This window comes from Lygodium microphyllum, chromosome 9 (assembly GCF_053477565.2).
Source record: "Lygodium microphyllum isolate KBCC chromosome 9, Lygodium_microphyllum_v1.1.10, whole genome shotgun sequence".
NCBI lineage: Eukaryota > Viridiplantae > Streptophyta > Polypodiopsida > Schizaeales > Lygodiaceae > Lygodium > Lygodium microphyllum.
Genome location: NC_141143.1, coordinates 116199238 through 116214073, shown reverse-complemented (window position 1 = coordinate 116214073; position 14836 = coordinate 116199238). Strand labels below are relative to the sequence as shown.

The 14836-nt window shown below is 38.9% G+C and overlaps 1 non-coding gene across 1 annotated transcript; it reads right to left on the bottom strand.

The window, feature by feature from the left end:
• Positions 1-5054: 5054 nt before the first annotated feature.
• TRNAV-AAC (transfer RNA valine (anticodon AAC)) lies at positions 5055-5128 on the bottom strand. The gene has a single exon. It is a non-coding gene; the product is annotated as a tRNA-Val (tRNA).
• Between the last annotated feature and the right edge of the window lie 9708 nt (positions 5129-14836).

The window sequence follows — 14836 nt, the reverse complement described above, 5'->3', positions numbered from 1 at the left end:
GGTGCAGTTCCAATGAAGCAAGGGTGTGTTCACATAGAGATATGGAAAAAGAGAGAAATGGCCAACTAGGGAAGTGAATACCCTGAATACAGAGTAGAATAGGATGGGTGGGTTGGAAAGGGATTCCAATAGGGCATAAAAAATACATGCATCTTTTAAAAATTGGATAGTAGCATTTTCATAAGTGTATGCAGAATAGACAAGTAGAGACATGCCCCCACACTTAAGACCTTAACAAACTAATTTTTCTAATCAACAAGGGCCTAGAACCTGACAATCAATGGAACCCTCACATTCCCACACTTAAGAGAGGACATACACATATAAGCACAAGAGATAGGGTTAGAAGCACTTGGCTCGTTAAGCAGATGGCTGATGCCGATAGTCATTGATGTACTAAGTATTAGAGTCTATTGCAAGAGGTACCACAATACACTTCAATCATGGCAGGGACCATGAGATAGCACCCAAGGAGGTAGCATTATTGATGAAGACTTATTAAGTTGTCGATGATGAAGAATAAAGCATTCAGCTCAACATCCACTCATGTTAGAATGATAGATCAATCTCACACCCCATAGCTCACATCACTCAGAGAGGAATGAAGGGAACCCATCTCTCACACTCGATTTAGAAATTGACAAGAGAGATGGCTCAGAGGAAGTATGCTAGTGTGCATAATTGATGGTGCATCAATGCATCCCAACCCATCTGATGTATAGGTGCAATAAGGAAGGCCAAAGAGCCTTATAGTATGGTGCACAAAACAAAGTGATGTCCTAATGTGGTGACAAAGACATGTCCTGTGTGTCCATAGGAAAACGTGAACATACCTGATCACTAGTGTCGAAACATCCCTCAATCCTCACCTCTCAATTTATTGAAGAAAATATTACTCACCCACAATTCCCCCTCTATCTCACACTTTTTGATAGGTATAGGAGGGCAATCCAATTCTTCACATCCATTCATATAATCCTCACTATCATTTGTGCAAAGGTTTGTATGCATTGCATATAATTGATGGTGTAATTGTGCATCCTGCCGTGTGTCGATATATACAATGTGAGAAGGAAGGCTCGGGAGCCTTATAATGTTGTGCACATAAACAGATCGTGATTTGTGCATTGAGAGGCCCAACCCATGCCTGCAACACTTCGTTTACACATCTCACCTCTCATTTAAATTGAAGGGAAAAAGACTAGGCACTCACCCCACCCTCTATCTCACACTATGTTGATAGATACAACGGGTATCCCATACTCACATCCCTATCCTATTAGGATGAAAGCTCATATCACTCACAATGATTATCGAAGAAGATTGTGGATGAAGATGACAACATCTACTAATAAAGAGGGGTACCCAGGGAGGTGGCTGATATGTCAGGAACTTGGTTTGGATGTAAGAGCTTTCGTCTATTAGAGAAGACATACACTTTGTAGAGTAACAGGACATAGCACACTAAGGGAAGTGGCTTCGAGATAGCATCCTAGAGAGTTCAACTAATGAGTCAGCTAATCTAGACTACTAGTGTTACAACCAGCTTTCCATCCAAGGGTATTACTACATTTTCTTAGAGTGAAACCTGTTATGATAGCGAATTTCTTCCTTTTCTACCATAACAGATTTTTTTTCTTTTTTTTCTATTCCTGAGGGTGTTTTCTCCCATAACCTTCTTTTTTTTAATAATGACAAGAATACAATTCATTGAAACCAACCATGCCACCTCTATTGGATTGGGAGGAAGGAAAATAGAATAGAGGCAAGAGGAGCTAGAACAGAGGGTACAAAAGAAATCATCTAATTCATCAACAAAATCCACATGATGATGACTATCAGAAGTAGCATGAGAAGAATTAAGGAGCTATGCCAAAGGGAAACAGGAGGTGTTGGATGTGATGATCAAGATTCCTAGGGAGGAAAATATTTCTTCAAGTGATAGCCATTGATCAAGAAGGGCATATCAAAGGTATCCACAGCCTGGATCTGAACAAAGCTATTAGGGTTGACTCTGAGTACCTTGTAAAAGCCCATCCACTATTATTGAACCTTTTCAAAAAAACTTGCCAAAGCTCGAATTATAGGCCAGCACGGGATCACCTTCTTTGAATTCTTTCTATTTGATGAAGCCGTCGTGGTAAGGCCTATGTGGTTTCCATGCACTGTAAGGCCATCCTTCGAGTCTCGTCCAAACATTCTAAGTGCAAGAGATAGCACTACAGGGACTTAGCATCTCCTAATTATTTTGTGATAGCCACTCTCAAATAGGAAAATTCCAGCTCAAGAGGAAAGATGGTTGCTATACTATAGACCAATTGGAAAGGTGTCTGGCATGTTGTGACCTTATGAGATGTTTTGTACATCTAGAGCACTTCTATAAGTAGATTATCCCAATCAAGGTGATGTGTGGTAATTGTCCTTGTCGGGATCGAATAGAGGATGTGATTGATGACTTTGAATTGGCCATTGGCTCTAGGATAATTGGGCATGGACTTCTGATGATGGATCTTATAGATTTTTGTTAGCTCTTCCATGAACTTATTCGAGAAGTGCGTGCCACGATCACTTACGGGCTCCAAGGGACTACCAAAGAGGGTGATAATATTCCCATATAAGAACAAAGCCATGTTATTTCCATCATTTCACTTGAGAGCTTTGGGTTCACACCATTTCATCACATAATCAGTACAGACCAGTATGTATTTTTTTCTACTTTCTTTTGGTTGGAGGGTCAATTGTCCCCACGAAGTCAATGCCCCATTTCTCAAATGGCTTCAAGGGTAGGATAGGCTATAATGACATGGCACTAGTTTTTGTGGACCTTTCCATTCATTGACAAGTATTACAATGCTTATAGTAATCATAGGCATCTTTGTGAAGGGTTGGCCACCAATATCCTGCGAGAGTAGAGCTTTCCTGGTTGTCGCTTCTCCTGCAAAGTGTCCACCACATGGATCATCATGGCATGCCTTCAAAATGATTCCAATCTCATCTTCTACTATGCATCCTCACAATACTTTGTCTTTAACTTTCTTGTACAAAGCACCATCTAGCAAGGCATAGGGGACGCATTCCAATAGAAGCTTCTTCTTCTCTCTACTAGAAATACTAGAGGGATATTGTTGTGTGACCAAGAGGTTGGCAATGTTTGCATATCATGAGATCACAACCTTGACAAAAAACAAAGCTTTATCAATAAGATTTAGATCATATTACTCCCCTTTATCACTCTAAGGGATTTGTGATAGATGATTAGCTAGGATATGGAAACGACCAAGTTTATTGACCGCTTCAAAATCAAACCCTTGGAATAGAAGGAGCCATGTCATCATTCTGCCTTTGACATTTGGCTTGTTTATTAGGAAGGATAGAGCCCCATGATCCACGTAAAACTTAAAATTTATTGACATAAGGTAATATTGAAACTTCTCCAAAGCAAATACCATCACCAAGCACTCAAGCTCTATCACTATATAGTTTCCCTCTATCAAGAATCGCATGGTGGGGGGACTTCCTTGAGCTGTTGTGCCAAACACACGCTATATACACAAGAGGAAGCTCACTCAAGAACACAAGAAGAGAGATATTGATGTATTCCACAATGTGAGAATAATAGCAAGATTGTCTAAAACTTCTCTACAATGTGTTAAACATTACCTTGGCCTTTTTTTTCAAAGTTTTAAAACCATAGATATACCAAGCAATAATGATCCACCATTAGTAATTGAAACATATGAAGACATATTGAAGAAATATCAAGTTGAATACCATGTCAAGGAAGAGGAAATGTTGTACTTACGAGGTGAGAGAATATGCATTAGAGTATAAAGACAAACACTTTCCAATAGACCAAAAATCCATAGGCGCTTGCTCATTCTCAACATTAATGCTAAGCATTGTTAAGTATGTGGTAGAAGAAATCCCTCAATTTGCATTAGCAAGAGAGACTAGGTGACATAAGAGAAGCAAGAACTAGAAAGGAATCACACTACTTTTTAGCATATGCCAACTTGCAAGAATAAGCTTCGTTCAATATGGAAATTTGACCAATTTTTCTCAAGTACAAGGTTCATCGTTGCGCACAATTAGAGAACTTTATTTAATCACATATTTAGGTCCATCTTTAGAGATGAATGTGGATATGTTTGAACATGCTAGCCAAGCATTGCCTTTGTTAGCTACAGAAAGATAGTGGTGCACATCATGCACTTATGACAACCACTATTATTCCTCACCTAAGTGAAGAGACTGTAACAATCTTGAACGAGAGAGAGAGAGAGAGAGAGAGAGAGAGAGAGAGAGAGAGAGAGAGAGAATTTTAGTTTTATGACCAAAGTGAAGCAACCATGTGATAGCGCATTTGCTTTCTTTTGCATTTACCTATAGAGTTTACACATCCCTTGACTTGAAACTTGAGATCAATCACATGCTTATGGCTATAATAAAGGGGAGGTTGCAAGTGAATATTAACAAGTCATATTTATGAGTCTTTTATCCTTAAATGTAGATAAGGGATCACTAACATGCCCTTATAGTAGTTGCTACTCTTGATGAGGTGGGTGAAAGCCTCACACTCCTGAATGCCCCTTTGTCATTATTGCTTAGAGGAATAGTTAAGTCGATGAGAGGGAAATTGGACCGTCTATTTCGGAAGGAGTAGCAATCGCCTTTGGGTTGCTTGGAATGGTGATACAATTAATTGAAAGGGGGTGTGAGTTGTTTGAGGTCTCTAGTTCAAAATCAACAATTGTGAGATTCCACAAAATTTGTGAAATTCCATGGTATCTTATCCTTTGGGATTCCTCTACCTTGGGGTAAAGAAAGTTAATATGATCTTTGGGACCGCTCTACGTTGTGGTGAAGAAAGTTGGGCTTCCAACCATAATATCAAGCGTGTTCCGTGAATAGCACCTTTCACATATAATGTTTACGTATTAAAGCCTGCCCCAGCTCTGAGGAAAAACGAGACTGCTTAATGTGCTGGCGGCACACTTTATTTTGCAACATGATATATCTCATTTGGAATGACCCGCCAAAAAAGGTTATCAAGATGGCTTCGCCCGGACTTGAACCGGAGACCTTCAGTGTGTTAGACTGACGTGATAACCAACTACACCACGAAACCATTCGATAAACTTCCTAAGAATTTATAATATGAACTGTAAATCAGTTATATTTTAATCCATATGAAATCCTAATGTAGGAGTGCCTGCCTGGTGTGGGTGTCTTTCCCCAATCCACATATAGTTTTTGGAGTAAAAATACGAGCCATTGCTTTGGCCCGTGGGAGAATTTTGTCCATCCCACTGCTTGTATCAAACACTAAGGGGGAGAGGAGGGTGTACATCTTATGGGATAGGCATGGTAAACCGCCTGCGGTATTGGAGACTAATGACAAGAGGGGACTCTGAGGGGAATGTGAAGTGAGGCTTCCTACTTTTCCAGATGTATGCTGCTTATGCAAGCAGTCTGGACATTTTGCCAGGGCGTGTCCACAGAAACAAACCAAGAAGGACGACAATGCTCCAACACAGACCGCACAGCCTGCACAAGAAGAGGCCAAGGAGGCAGGCAATGGTTAGGAGAATAATGGCCCGGACTCTGGTCCTAATATTCCTGACAAATCATGCAGCGGTAAAGTCTGAATCAAGGAATTGGCTACAAGTGTGCAAGCATTCAAAACCAATATCTGTACGCCTCTGGCAGGTATGTCGGAACCCTAGAATCCTTTGCAGAATGAACAGAGCACAGTAACCAGCATTCAAAACCAATATCTATACGCCTCTGGCAGGTATGTCTGAACCCTAAAATCTCTAGCAGAATGGACAGAGTAACCTGCAGATTTTGAATGCTGCCATGGAATGAGAGAGGGTTCGATTCGAGGGAGATGCAGGCTGAACTTCGCACTCCGATCGAGTGAAGCAAGCCGGACATGCTACGTATGAAATCCTGTTGTCAGAGAGAAATCACAAGAAGCTCCCGGCGCCCACCGTCCCGCACCCCTTTTATGCTTTCTAAAGCACACAAGACACCTTGAAGGTGCTAAAAAGATTGGGTCTAGTGCTAACTAAAGAAGAGGAAGACCCGCTGGCTAACTACTGGGAGAAGTGCCTCAAAGAAATCCCAAAGCATTCCAAACATTATGTAATATATCAAGTTTAGATGGGCTGCCCACGGGCCACAACTTAATACAACTCAATAGCCGTATTTGAAGGTTGCAACACCCTTCGATGGGTGATTTACTCCCCTAGGGAGGACAAACAAATGTACTACCCTTCAAATGAAAGGTAATAAATTTTTAAAAGCAAATATATCTCTTTGAAAGCCCTAAGACCTTCCAAATGAAAAGTTAGGCAACCCTTCACATTCCAGGTTTGTAGCTCAACAACATCAAGAATAATATTTTTATTGCTTTTCTTCTCATGCTTGTTGATGGCATCCTCCTTTGCCTCCTACATAACATTGAAATTTTTATGAGAAATTGGCAATCTAATAGAATTAGGTAGACTAGCATTTAATGGGTGAACCTACACCAAAGGCAATGTCTACCTTGAAGGCAAAGTAGAGAAGGTAAAACCCGATTATGCTGGAGAATAGAGACAAGAAAATAATCACTGAAGAGGATAGAATAGCCATAGTCTTCAAATGGCACAATTCTACAATTGTTAGCAAGCCCTTTGAGCTTAGAAATAACTATACTTCTACATTGGAAAGATTCTTAGGGAACGTGCATGAGTAGGTCAACACAAATTTTCCTTTGTCATTGGGTTAGCAATTCACACCCAATGAACTTCATGCCACCATGAAAGAGATGAAGAAAGCATGGGCACTAGGCTCAGATGGCTCTCTACCAAGGAGGTACTTTTGATTCATGAGGAAGAATTTTCCAATTTTTTGGGATCAAAGGTAAGTAAACCTGAATCAAAATTCCTCTTCTTATCATGGGGTGAGAGGCTAGAGTGGATACCAAAACTTGGCTCTTCTTTGGTAAACAAAGGACAAGTAATTTAGTATTTAGGCTTCCCAGTTGGAGAAGGTAGTATATCTGTAACATTGTTTTAAATGGTTCTTAGAGAACATGGCTACCCAGATCGAGAATAAACTTGTTGATATCTCCTTGGGCTTTGTTGGATGACATGCCATACTCAAATCGCTCTTATCTCCTATCATAGCATTCGTTGCTACTATGATATTTCCCTTTATCGCCAAGTAATGGAATAATGTGGAGGCCCTATTTAGGAACATTCTTTGGAGCTATGGGGAAGCCAAATGTTGGTCTGCCAAAGCCCAAGAACAAGTCATATCCAATGGAAGAAGGCTGAGTAGGTTTGGAATTGCTCTTAAAAAAAGTTATTTGATTAGCCTTTGCCACATTAAATAGATTAGCCTTAAAGCAAACACGATCAATCATCTTGGTGAAGAGAGTCTCTATAAAACCAAGATCTATGGAAAAAGTTGGAATTGTTATAAATGGTCTCACATATAGTTTAGTGGGACCCATAAATTGAAAATCCTTGAGGTGATATTATTGGCTTTAAAAACGTTCATGAGTAATATATAAAAGTACATTAGCTCAAAAATGAGTTCAACCTTCTAGCTAGTTTTTAAGATCCTAGTTCCACTCACAAATCTATGTAAATTGTAAACAAAAATATCCAAAAATATATTGGATATATAAAATACCATTGGACTCTATAGTACATCTTCTAAAGAATTTAGAGTACATCAAAATATGGAAAAATCTATTATAGAGAACCTTTGAACCCTAATTCTTAATCTTTATAAAACAAGTTAATCGACAAATAATAGCCACTATAATCGTTATTGGATGCTTTTGTAAATGTAGAGATTTGCTTGAAGAATGTTCTTGCTTGGGTTGGCACTATTCACACTAATCCTATAGTAAGATTGACTAATACTTTATCATGATCTCCATGGACTAAAAGTTGACATGGGTAGTTCTATAGATTCCTCCACTAGAAATACTCTTTTAGAACTATTTTAACCCAAAATCTATGTCGAATGCATAATAGGACTAAGAATAGAGAAATTTGCATTAGGCAGCGCAAAAAATACCTAATACCTCATCAAGCAACTAGCGAGAAACTCAAAAATAATGACATAGAGACATAGAACTACACTCTACAACACTTATAATGGCAAATCAAAGATAGAAATCATAGTATACACTAGAAATAAGACAAAAATAGAGATATGAATCATGGAGTCCACTATCACATTGTATTGCTAAACAAGAAACTCCAATATACAACTAGTCGTGATCTAGAATGATGATCCATACATGAGAAAGACACACAATACCTCTTCAAGTCACATTTTTCAACTACCTACAAACTGCACTTCATGAGGCATACAACTTCATGAGATATTTTAGGATTGCTTCATACAAGAAATAGTAAAGACTAAGGCTCATGTTTTCTTCCCCAAAACAAGGTCTGTTTTCACAAAGTTTCAAATTTTTGGCATCAATCGAAGTCATTTTTCTATTAAATGTCCATACTAGAGGTTCAAGAAAGCATGGCAAGATCGCCAAAGTGTTTCAGCCCCACATCTATGCCGAATGCATGATAGGACTGAATTGTCTCTCATACAGGAATAAAGAAAAGTGCATCATGCAGTACATAAAATACTTAATACCTCATCAAGCAACTATGACTGAGGACCAGTGTAGAGAGTCGCCCGAGTGTTGGAGCTACTCAAAGATTAGGAACACACTTCAAAGCATATGCTTCAGTGATTAGAATCACTATTAATGATTCCCAATTTGAAAAAAATGAAAACAGAAAAGCTTGAAGCTTCCTTGCTATGGCTGCTAGAAAACCCACAGTTAGGGTTTTTGTCATAGCAGACAGTAGGAGAGGAATTAGTTCAAACCCTCTTAGAGGGAGATGGCCCACTAGGGGAGCTAACAAAGCCCCATGGTGGATGCTAACATTGTGCCTTCTTCAGCACAATAGCCCGAGATGTGTTGCCTACAATTATGCGCCAGTTTTGGGAGAAAACGCAATGATGCCCTCCTCGTCGCCTAATCTTCATGTTTGATGCACCGTGCTAGAGCGCCCTGAGCTGGGGATGAAGTCTCCAGAAGAAATCAAGATCTTGTGCACTTAGGTTAGGATATGGCTAAGGGAAGCTTGTTGGATCAGATTTGACTCTGATACCATGTTGAAATATCAAAGTGGAAGCATGAGAGCGTGCACAAGAGGGAGAGAGAGAGCTCAAGTACAAGAAGAAGATCTTGCTTAGTGAGTTGTTCACAAGTACAACTAGTACACTCTCCTCAACTGTGAGAGTGACCTTTAGGCAATTTATATAGCCTCTGGAGAAGTTAGGGTTAGGGTTTTCCCATGCTCCCCTATCCTCTAGTTCATTTACACCTAGCTACCCTTATCCACCCTTGTATACATAGGATTCTCATGCCTATCTTTCAACAATTTCAAGATTGCTTCATACAGAAAATAGTAAAGACTGAGGCTCTAAACCATGGTAATGGCAAACATAGTGTGTCAAGCCAACAGGTAACAAGAACTAACAATGTCATCATCAACATAGTTAGTAGCTGACATGTGTCATGCCTATTTATTTAGCGATGGTTGCAACTATTGAGCGAAAAAAAGGCTCAAAGGTGGGGTAGTAATATATATGCTTTTATTCTTTGAGGAAATACAAACCCAATGGCCCATCCACCTCTCACAAGGATTTTTCTACTTCCCACTTTTGCCTCTCACATAAGCCTACTTCGCTAAAATCCATGAAAGCAATAAGACAAGAGAAAGAAACAAAGAGATGTGAGAGATTCTTCATTACCTCTTTCATCTTTATTATAGTGTATGTGTAGAAGAAGATACTCTAGTGCTTGCTCAATTCAAGGTATGCTCTGTTCTGAGCCACTGGATTCACCATCCACATAAGAGTGACCTGCATTCACATCAAACATGGGCTGATCTACCTTCTCTTTTCCTTTTTGTGAAACCTGCATACCACTATCTGCATTGTTTTGAGGAGATTCTCCTGATCTCAATCTGCCTGTCCATGGCGAAGAATGTGAACCACTACTAGAGGACACTCCAGGTCCACTAATATTTTGTGACTGTTGCTGTGAATTCTGTGCAGCATTACCACTATTGTAGCTCCTCTTAAATTTGCAAGCCTTCAATCTATCTCCTATGCTCTCACAAACGAATATATGAAGAACAAGAGAATAGAGAAGCTAGAAGGAGGAAGGGAGAAGCTCTCTCTCTCTCTCTCTCTCTCTCTCTCTCTCTCTCTCTCTCTCTCTCTCTCTCTCTCTCTCTCTCTCTCTCTCTCTCTCTCTCTCTCTCTCTCTCTCTCTCTCTCTCTCTCTCTCTCTCTCTCTCTCTCTCTCTCTCTCTCTCTCTCTCTCTCTCTCTCTCTCTCTAAAAAAGCTATGGAGGTGGTATAAGGAGAAGAGGATAAGACACAAGAAGCTGTCAAAAATCGCACACATAAGAATGATATCTCAATTCAATTTTAAACTCAAATACATAGTGTTATATGTGCTCATGCCCTTAATCCTTTTCTCTTATGTGCTATCACTTACAATACATATCAACCTTCATGGCTTGCCTATAGGATTTTTAATTGTAGTGCATATCACAAGATTTAAGTATTCACTCTTGGATTAGACTAAACATGCATTTGTTAAATTTACATCTGAGACAATAGCTTTTATTCATAAATGCATACAATTTGCACACAAGTGAGCCCAGTAAATTTACATGTGAGACAATAGATTTTACTTATAAATGCATGCAATTTGCACAGGAGTGAGCCTAGTACTTTGATTTTACATTAAACACTCTATGTGCTACAAAGAAATATTACTCTTTTTTTTTCATCTTTGACCTTCTTTGAAACTTTTACCTTCTTGCTACAATATCCATCCCACATTACTCATTGTGGATGCAAAGGAACCTTTTGGGGAGTAAATGTTTCAATGGTGAGATAGAGGATGATTGTTAGTGGATCATCCTCCTCTTACTTCTTCATACATGCATGAAGTTCACACTTTCTATAAGAAGTGTCTAGTTTTCTTGTTGGTGCTAAGTGAATGTGCAATTAGGAGATGGGTCTAACCTAGGCTAGCTAAATCAATGGTGGGGGTGGCACAATGTAGAGGATCTAGGCAATCATGTGCTTTGGATATGTGATGGGTGAAGGGCTAGGGGTTTAGAGAGAGAATTGACCAATTGAACTCCCATGAATCACTAACTTGAGAACTGCTAGGTGCAATAACATGAGTGAAATGCAAGTGGATTTGTTCTCTTTTTTCTTAGTTTTTATTTTTTCTTTTATATTTCTGGATTTAAGGAAAAATTTATGTCATGCAAGATGATGAGTTGAGCCTCAATGTCAATGGATTTGGATAGACTTCACAAAATTCTCAATTTTATATGATAAAATTTGGTCAAGTTGTGGCTCAAAAATGAAAATCTAAAATTTCAACTAAGAAATTTTGAGGAATTTGGCATAGAATAGTAAAGAAAAAGTTTCCAATAAGTTTTTTGAAGAAATTGATTCGAAATTTTGATGGCTAGCCTCATGGAATGGACAACCAATATTTTATATACATCCACATAGTCAATAGAGGGAACTTTTGATGCAAAGTTTTAGAAGAGAGCATCTTTTATAGCTCATAACTTAACTTTGAGGGTGGAAACATCATCATCTTCAAATAAAATCAATACCTATTTGAATGTCGCCCATTAAATATTCATGTTGCACTTTGATTAATTTTTTGGCTATGATACCTCATTCCCTCCACCTATCTTTCTAGTGTGTCACCAGAGCTAGATCCATAGCAAGCCTCTAACGTAGGTTAAATCTCATTCCCTCCACCTATCTTTCTAGTGTGTCACCAAAGCTAGATCCATTGCAAGCCTCTAAAGTAGGTTTAATGTCCTAGCTAGAGGTCAAACTAATTGTCTATCAATAAGTTGGTCTACTTCTCCACCATGTTCAATTTTCTCCTTAATAAACTTGGTCAATGGGGCATCAAAGCCAGTGATCATTGGTTTGTTGACTTTGAGTTGTGTTGAGGGTTTATCCAATTTGGGTATAATAAGACTTTCAACAAACCCATAGTGATGCCATGAGTTTCTTTTCCATGTCTCATCAAATGGAGGAGATTGTCTTTGTCAACCGTAGTGATAAAAATCCTAGTTATAGGCTCTACTTGATTGTTAGCTAAAGGATAACAAGGAAAATACTTCCAATAGATGATTATAAAAGTTGACAAAATGTGACTATAAAAGGTAACAAAATATGCTCAATCACTTCATTTAAGTAGTGCTTCCCTTGGTCAGTCAATCACCAATTATGTGATTCAATCAAATCTTGAAATGGCTTGTTTCCATAGGAACTTTGGCATAGTATGGACATTGTTCTTTCTTATGGATCTAGCTTAGCCCACTTCATTAGGTAATCTTAGTGTTGATAATAAGATGTATCATCCTAACCCACTGCCCAACCAATGCCAATTGGGCTTGTATCCACAGTGAGAATGATACGCTGCCCATCATAATTTTCTCTCTTTAGTGTTGGGGTTGAAATCAATAAGCTCTTTAACTTCTGAATTGCCTTTTGTATGATATTTACCCCACCAAAACTTTTTCCCTTTTCTTAAGAGATGATATAAACTTTCAACCACATGAGCAAAATGCAAAATCCATATCAAGTAAAAGACACATGCACCCAAAAATCTTCTCACCTCAGATACATTCAAAAATATATCCCTCATCCTACTTATGGCATCAATCTTTACTGGTGATGGCTTTCTCCCATACGGTCCACACATGTGCCCAACAACTAATACTTCCTCCACTCTAAAAACCGACTTTGTTCCTGACAAAGTCAAATGCACTTCTTCAAGACGGCTCAAAATCCTATCACAATCAACAATATGATCAGCCACAAATCTTCTACATCCATACTCATTCAACTCTTCATTCTTCTCATAGATATCACATCCTTTGATCGGCACATCATCAAGAAAGGGTAATTCAATTGAGGTATATACTCCCTCAAAACTTTATGCATAGAATTCATCATATGCGCCACTGAATTGGTTGCTTCCTATGGAAGTGTACACATCCTAACCAATCCAAGTTGTGTCTTTATGGTAGTGACATTCTAGCTTTCTAATGCAAGATGGAACTGATCATATCCTGAATATAAATCTCGCATAGAGTAAATTGCCTTGCCTACAAATGCTTCTGCAAATTCATCCACTATTGGACTTGATCCAACATTCCTTATGGTGACCTTATTAAAACTGGTTGTAAATCATGTATAAACCTCAAAGAACCATTCTTCTTTGGAACTGTAAACCACCAATTCGAATATGGAGCTGAAGAGGGCTCCAAAATCCGCATCTTGATCTTCTCGTTCAAAAGCTCCAACAGCTTAGGCAAACATGCCCGAGGTACTGGAATAGGCTTTAAATTCCATGGCATATGAGGTACTATAAAGATCACCATAGGTGCAACTATGGTCGAATCAACACATCCAATTCCATCTGGCTAAAACGCAAAGGTTTTCCCATGCCTTACCAACATCTGCAAGAAACAAGCTCTTTCTGCAAAGCAAAAGAAATCTTATATCACCAATCTTCAGCTTTTGTAAAGTTTCAGCTGTTAATTTTTGTCCTACTCCTTGTGGATCCTATAAACTAGGCTGTTGAGTCACTTTTTCAGCCAACCCATCACTTTTAGGTGGTAAAGGCAAAGCCACAGGATTAACCTTCTTTGCAATTATTTTGTACTTTGTATCCATCCTTGCTTCAGCCCTGTTTTGCAACCCATAACATTCATGCTCAGCAAACTCTTGAATGACTTCATACATCTCTGAAGTGTCAACATAAATAACCTCTTTTTCTGCCTTATTTTCAACATTCATTGCTGTAGAAATTTCAGCCACCATATCAACATCAACCAGCCGTGAAATACCTTCATTTGCAGCCATCAAAGCCCTGCACATGGTTGAAATATTATTGAAACTACCAAGACTACATGTTGTCCATTCCTACAATCCAGACACAAACACAGTTTCCCCCTTTCTTGGAGGCATAATTATCTTCCTAGAGGCACTACCATAGACTCCACTTACAGTAGTGATGTCTAAAAACCCTTAAACTCTCGTGCATTAGGTGACATGGGATTATCCTATAGCATATCCCAATTACAAGGATGATTCACACAAACACTGAGAAATTGTATTGCCTTTGTATTGTCTTTACTCTGAACCCGAGCATATGAAAAACCATCATCCAAGGCTTTTGTTTCCAGCCTTGATTCTGAAATATAGGGCTGCCCCAAAATCACTAGATGACTACATGAATCCTACATAAAAAAATGATATTCATCCCTAACATCTCCAATAGTCACAGGTACATTCGGACAAGCCGCATAAGATCCCTTGATGAATTGTTTGTTGCCCGCATGCACCATCCCGGATCTACATCAATCAGCCAACCTCCATTCTCATACAAGCTGTGTGCCATAATATTGATTGTGGAACCATGATCCAAGAGAGCTATGCAAGGTGTCTCTCTTTCTCCCGCTTTAACAATTGTCTCTATTGTCGCACAAGCCTGATGTGTTCATGAATAATGAATGCTTGGAATAAAATGAGCATCTTCTTCTTCATGTACTTATTGATGGACATCCCCATTATACATAGCCTTCTCTATATGCTTAGTGTTGCCCATAATACCATTTTCAGCCACCCAAAAGCTTATTGTCTACACTCCCATTTAGCCCATTTTCAGCATCAGCAAGTTCCAAAATGGCAT